Below are 6,020 nucleotides of genomic sequence, written 5' to 3'. Positions count from 1 at the left end.
GGGCTTCTGGGCTGCAGGTGCCCATTGCCAGCTCCTGCCCAGCTTTTCACCCACCAGCACTCCCAAGTCCTTCTCCGCAGGGCCGCTCTCAGCCCATCACCCCCAGCCTGTGCTGATACCAGGGGTTGCCCTGACCCATGTGCAGGACCTTGCACTTGGCCTTGTGGAACCTCTTGAGGTTCACATGGATCCTCATCTCCAGCCTGTCCAGGTCCCTCTGGATGGTCCCTCTGGTTGTCAAACAAATCTTCCTCTCTTAGGAAGCGTGACAGCAGAGTGGGTGTATTGTAGGTGCTATCAAAGGACTAATAGTTTCAGCTAACTCACGGTGACATAATGTGTTGTGTTTTGGAAGTTAAAGAAAGGGCGTAGTTACAACTGGTTAAATGCATCAGTGCCTCAAATGTTTTGTTTGCAAATTGTCAAGACTGGCTGGAATAAAAATACTGCCAAGTAATGGGCATTTTTATATTTTTACCATGGCAAAGAAAGACAATTTCCCCTTTGCTGCCACTGATCAAATTACAGTGTATAACACGACTGGAAACCTCTTCTGAAATCAGGCAATCGTATTTACTGCATCGTAGGGTGTTGGGGGTGCTGGTTGACAGCTGATTGAAGATGAGCCAGCAGCGTCCCCAGGGGGCCGAGAAGGCCAGTGGCATCCTGGCCTGTACCAGCACTGGTGTGGCCAGCAGGAGCCAGGAAGTGACTGTCCCCCTGTGCTCGGTGCTGGTGAGGCCACACCTTGAGTGCTGTGTCCAGTTTGGGCCCCTCACTTCAAGAAGGACGTTGAGGTGCTGGAGCAGGTTCAGAGAAGGGCAACGAAACTAGTGAAGGGTTTAGAGAACCTGTCCGATGAGGAGCTGAGGGACCTGGGGTTGTTTAGCTTGGAGAAGAGGAGGCTCGGGGGAGACCTTATCGCTTTCCACAATGCCTGAAAGGAGGCTGGAGAGAGGTGGGGGTTTGTCTCTTCTCCCATGTTACAAATGGCAGGACTAGAGGAAATGGCCTTCAGTTGTGTCAGGGGAGATTTCTTTCCACAGAGGGTCATTAAGCACTGGAACAGGCTGCCCAGGGAGGGGGTGGAGTCCCTGTCCCTGGAGGAAGGATTCCCATGTTTCCGTCGGACAGGGGGAGTTTGAGGTTGTCCCTGAGGAGCCATTTCTGTCCCGTTGGGGTTGTCCCTGTGTGTCCCCGGCTGCTCAGGGCAGTGGTGTAGTCCCCATCCCTGGAGGGGTTTCACAGACGTGTAGATGTGGCACTGGTGGACATGGTTTAGGGACCCGGCAGTGCAGGGTGAATGGTTGGAGTCGATGATCTTAAAGGTCTCTTCCAGCCAGATGATTCCGTGTAGTTCTACCTCTGAATAAGTTACTTCAGTCTTTAGTATCTCGTAGAGTATTTGCAATATAGGATGATGATGATGATGATAATACCTTCATAATTATGTCTGTGGGATTTAATTAATGTACGGACATCACTTTGAGAAATGCCGGGTGAGGGTTGTTGTTTAATAATGTAGTGTCGAGTTAAAAATTGAGGCTCGAGAAGCAATAAAAAGCTGACATGTGGCCTTGCTTGGGCTGCAGATGCCGTTTTAAAGTATTCCATAAGCAATAGCTTTCTTAATTTTCCTTCACCAACATCCATGTAATTATATTTGAAGACAATAATATGAGCATATGCGTTACACCCGAAACACAGTACAGAATGCTGCGCCGTTCAGAGGGGATTAGGGGAGCAATTATGTAGATTGGAGATAATCTAAGTCAGAGGCTAAATACAGACCTTGGAAAATATCTTGCCGCAAGTGAAACTGTCAGTTGGATTCCATGAAACTTTTGTCAAAGCCAACACAAAAGTTTTAAGAAATCCAGATGCGAAGTGCCCCAGGGCAGACACCTCACTGGTAGCAGCTTCCGTGCTGTGAGATATCCCCACTCATACACCCGCTTCTGCAGGCGCTTCACCTTCCCCTGCCAGCCGATAGTCCTTGTGCTGCTGACCGGAAGGTTACTCCTGTGCAGGACTGTGTCCCGGCTCCCTGCCACCGCTCCTCTCTCAGGCTGGTCCCAGCTGAGGCAGCGTGAAGACTCCAGCATCTCAGGTCGGAGTAGCGTATCGTTCAGGCTGCCAGTGGCACAGGGCTCCCAGTCCTGCCTCTGCACTGTCGTCAAGAGGAGCTGGTTGGGACATCTCCCTTAGACTGGGGGTGCAAGTAAGCTGAGCATAGCCCTTAACCCCGCGTCCGCCCTGGCTGTGTCTCCGCTGTTCAGCTTCCATGTATTTGCACAGCAACAACTGGCATCGAGTGGGAGTTGGGGGCAGGTTGTGTTCCCCGAGGGACAGGGACAAGCAGGGCTGGGTGAGAAGCAGCCGGCCAGGGAGCTCTCGAGAAGGCTGGGACGCAGCAGAGCTCTTGCCCCCGTGCTGTCGCAGTGCCTGGCTAATGATCAGTGCTCTCAGGGGCTTTGTTCAGGATGGCAGAGCATACAGATTATTTGCATAGATTGGTCAGAAGGAATTAAAACTGTTTGCCTTATTCTTTAGCTCTGTCCCCTGAACCACTTCCCATTACAGAGCACACAGAATATTTTCTGTAAGTCATTTGACTCTTTCTTGGTGGGTATTCATTTCAAAAGAGCTTTTCAAGTGCACGGGTATTTGAATAACTCCCTAAATAAATGAATTCTTCTGGCAAGTGAATTCTTGGGCTCAGTAGCTGGTTAGGCATCCTGTAGAGCATTCAGGAGCACTGAATCACCATCTTCCTCCTATTATCTCTGTGAATAATGCAAAGGTTGTAACTCGCCGGTAGAAATATGCCTACTCATAGCTGGGAGAAGTGACACTTCGGAAGACGGGGAAGGATCTCTGCCTGCTTTCTCTCTTTCTTTCTCCTGCGTGTTTGGATACTTGTGTGAATAGCTGATTTCTGGAGTAAACTTCCCTCCCACCACTGCTGCTCCAGCCACTCTGACATCTGCCAATGCTCTTCCCAAAAGACTATTTCTATTCCTAGCCCAGCTCGCGGTGCTGGGAATTAAAGCACGACCTCTTGCCTCTCAGGGTGGTTGCTGGTGAGCGCAGCGGGGTTGCATTCGACATGCCACGCTGCAGAAACGGGCAGAGTTTCATCAGCTCTGTAAAGGAATAAAGCAGCGGCGGTTCCTCCCCGCTCAAAGCGGGGGATGGAGCTGGCGTTTGTGCCCCAGGAGGGGGCCCTCTGCCTCAGGAGGCAGTCCTGGGCCGGGGCAGAGCACTTCCCTTTGTCTTTGGGAGATGGTTTTAGCGAAAGATGTTCATAAGAGAGCTGTTCTTAAAAGGTTAGGAAGGCTGCCTGGGCACCGGAGCTAGGTCCCATCGCTGGGGAGATCATCCTGGCTGCCCGGCATCTTCACTTCGATGCGTTTTAGTTTTGCTTCCTTTCGAGCGCTGGCCGGCAGCGCCGCAGTTAACCCAGAGCTGGCCGCCTTTCAGCAGCAGCTGACAACATCCACAAGGCTTTGTTACTTTAGAGGTGAGGTGCTCAGGTCGATTCTTTTCTTGACAGTGCAAACACTACGGAGCAAGAACAGAAGCTGAGGCCACAAATGTGCCCACTCACGCCACGCTGACACAGTCGTGCTGGCCCCAGCTATTCCCTCCGATCGGTCACGACCCTTCCTGAGCTCATGCACCATAATTGGTTACGCTGCATCATGGAATAGTTTTGAAGAATCAAGGTTTATTTAATTAAAAAAACGACATCTGAAAGCAATATTCCCAGTCGGATGTTACGTTATGCACTAGGCAGGACAGCAAGATGATCTCACTTTCTGGTCGACACCACAAAGTGATACCTAGGAAGAGTACGGACTCTCGGATCAGCTGAGTGACACCAGCGATGCTTCAGGAGTGCGTATTCTTGAGTTGTCTTTGCCGCACTCTTTCTCAAACGTATTCTGCTACAGCAAAATAATACACTAGGGATTAAAAGGCCGGAGGTAGTGGTGTGTGTTGAAACGTGACTTTGAGATCTAAGGGCACAGAGTAGGCTGTGCTGTAAAGACCAAGGATGTTTGAACGAGACATCTGGTTCGCGTAGTGCTGGCTGCTCCCTGTGCTGTGAGCTGCTCGGTCGCACCGAGTCAATTCTACTAAAACAATACCATCATATTTATTAATTTTTTACGTAGGCTTTTGAAAAGAGGAAGAGAAGTGAGAAGCAGACAGGATATTGGAGGAAGAGGTCCACGAGATGTCCATCTCAGCTGAACTCTTTTCAAGCCATATAGATCTACTTAGAACTGATCGAATCAAATTCAGGTCCTAACCCTTATTTAGCCTCCGACTTCCGTGAACAAATCCCATTCTCTTAATTCTGCCGTACAGCTTCTCTCTCTGCAAGGGATAATAACTCTATCTGCCTCTCCTGGGTGCAGCGGACCCAGTTCCGTCACTGGCAGCTCTGTGGAATCTCTGGGTGAAAGGAACAACAGAAATACAGAAAACATGGGTTATTAATAGCTGGTGCTTGCCCTTACATACATCACATGCCCCGTTAGTCATTCTGGTCGGTAATTTACAGGGAGTGAAAAGATGTTCCTCAGTGTAAGTACAAAGTGACACAGGGATGATATTAGACCTCTGAGGTGTTGCGGGCCCGGAGAGTCTAAACCCAGTGATGCCATCCTGAGCAAGAAGATGCTTCACGTGTGGGTAAAATTAAAACATGCAGGAGCTGTGGAATCTTCGAGGTTGGCACGGTGAAAGGCAGGTGAATTGCCTGCACTGGGATTGGTGTGCAGAGCAGGTTCTGGGTGGTTTCCAGCTTTTCCTGTGCTTTGTAGAGCGCAGAGGTTATCTCCTCCCTGACCCCTTGGATCCTCTTGTATTAGCAGGGTGCATTGGATGTGAAAGTTTCCCTTCAGCGTTTTGTAAGCGATGGCTTTAAAGGTCCGAATGGAGGGAGCCCGTGGCAGTAATCTCGAGCCACTACAGACGCTGGAGGAGAGCCGTGCTTTAGGAAACCCATGGCAGAGTATTCCAGCGCTTCATCTCTGCTCGCCCCCGTTGCAAACCGTGATCTCCCGGGGCCGGTTCGGCAGTGAGAGCAGACTGGGACTGCAGGGCTTGTGTGGATATCTGAGAGCTGGAATAGCAGGAGACGTGGTAAATCAGGCTGCGGGACAGCCGACCGTGCTGTCACCAGGCTTGACTAGAAGAGACCGGGGTAGCAGGAGGTGCTGCACTCCGGCAGAAAGCACTTCGCTGTGTGCGTGGGAAGCGTCTCACTTAAACTGTGAGCCGTTCCAGCCACTGCTGCCATTGTCCCCAGCTGCCACCAAGTATCGACGTTGTCAGCCAGCATAAAAATACGGGGCACCAAGCCCCAGAGGTCGCTGAAGAAAGCCCCATCCCTTTACAACTCTGCGTGTCTGGCCATGTCTGTCTCATGCCGTTAATTTGAAACTTGGGAAAAATCATTTTCTTTGTGCATATCTCCTTGTGTATCCCCTAAGGGAAATTAAAGATGGCTGGGAGGTTATTTATTTTCGTTAATAATATACACACTGCTTCCAGACTTCCTGCTATTGTGCGATTATCTAGATTAATTGACTAGGAAAGCTGCAGCATCATCTCAGGCCCTTAACGAGGAAGACCACAACGTGGATTTGCACCGCATTAATGCATGTTCCTGCCTGCCACGGCCTTGCTTGTCGAAGCATATGGACAAATGTCATTGCTGAGTGTCTGCCAGCACCGACCCGTATGCTCGGTGAGGGATCACGGGGTGCCTTGTCTGCGGGGACAAGGCAGCTTGAGAGCTTCGCTCCTGCTGAAGTCGGTTCCCATCAGCCTCTGCCGAATGCGGCTGCGAACTGCTGCTTTGTGACCCTGCCTGCGTATGTGCCACAGCTGGAATCTTAAATATGCCTTTAGATGCTTTAAAGGGAGAGGGAATCTGTATAGAGAAGGCTTTTAAGGCATATCCTGCCTTTTTTTTTTTTTCCTTCCAAGAGTTTTAAAAATCA

This window comes from Buceros rhinoceros, unplaced genomic scaffold, assembly GCF_000710305.1.
Source record: "Buceros rhinoceros silvestris isolate BGI_N320 unplaced genomic scaffold, ASM71030v1 scaffold10193, whole genome shotgun sequence".
Taxonomy (NCBI): domain Eukaryota; kingdom Metazoa; phylum Chordata; class Aves; order Bucerotiformes; family Bucerotidae; genus Buceros; species Buceros rhinoceros.
Note: the sequence above shows the minus strand (reverse complement) of the source record.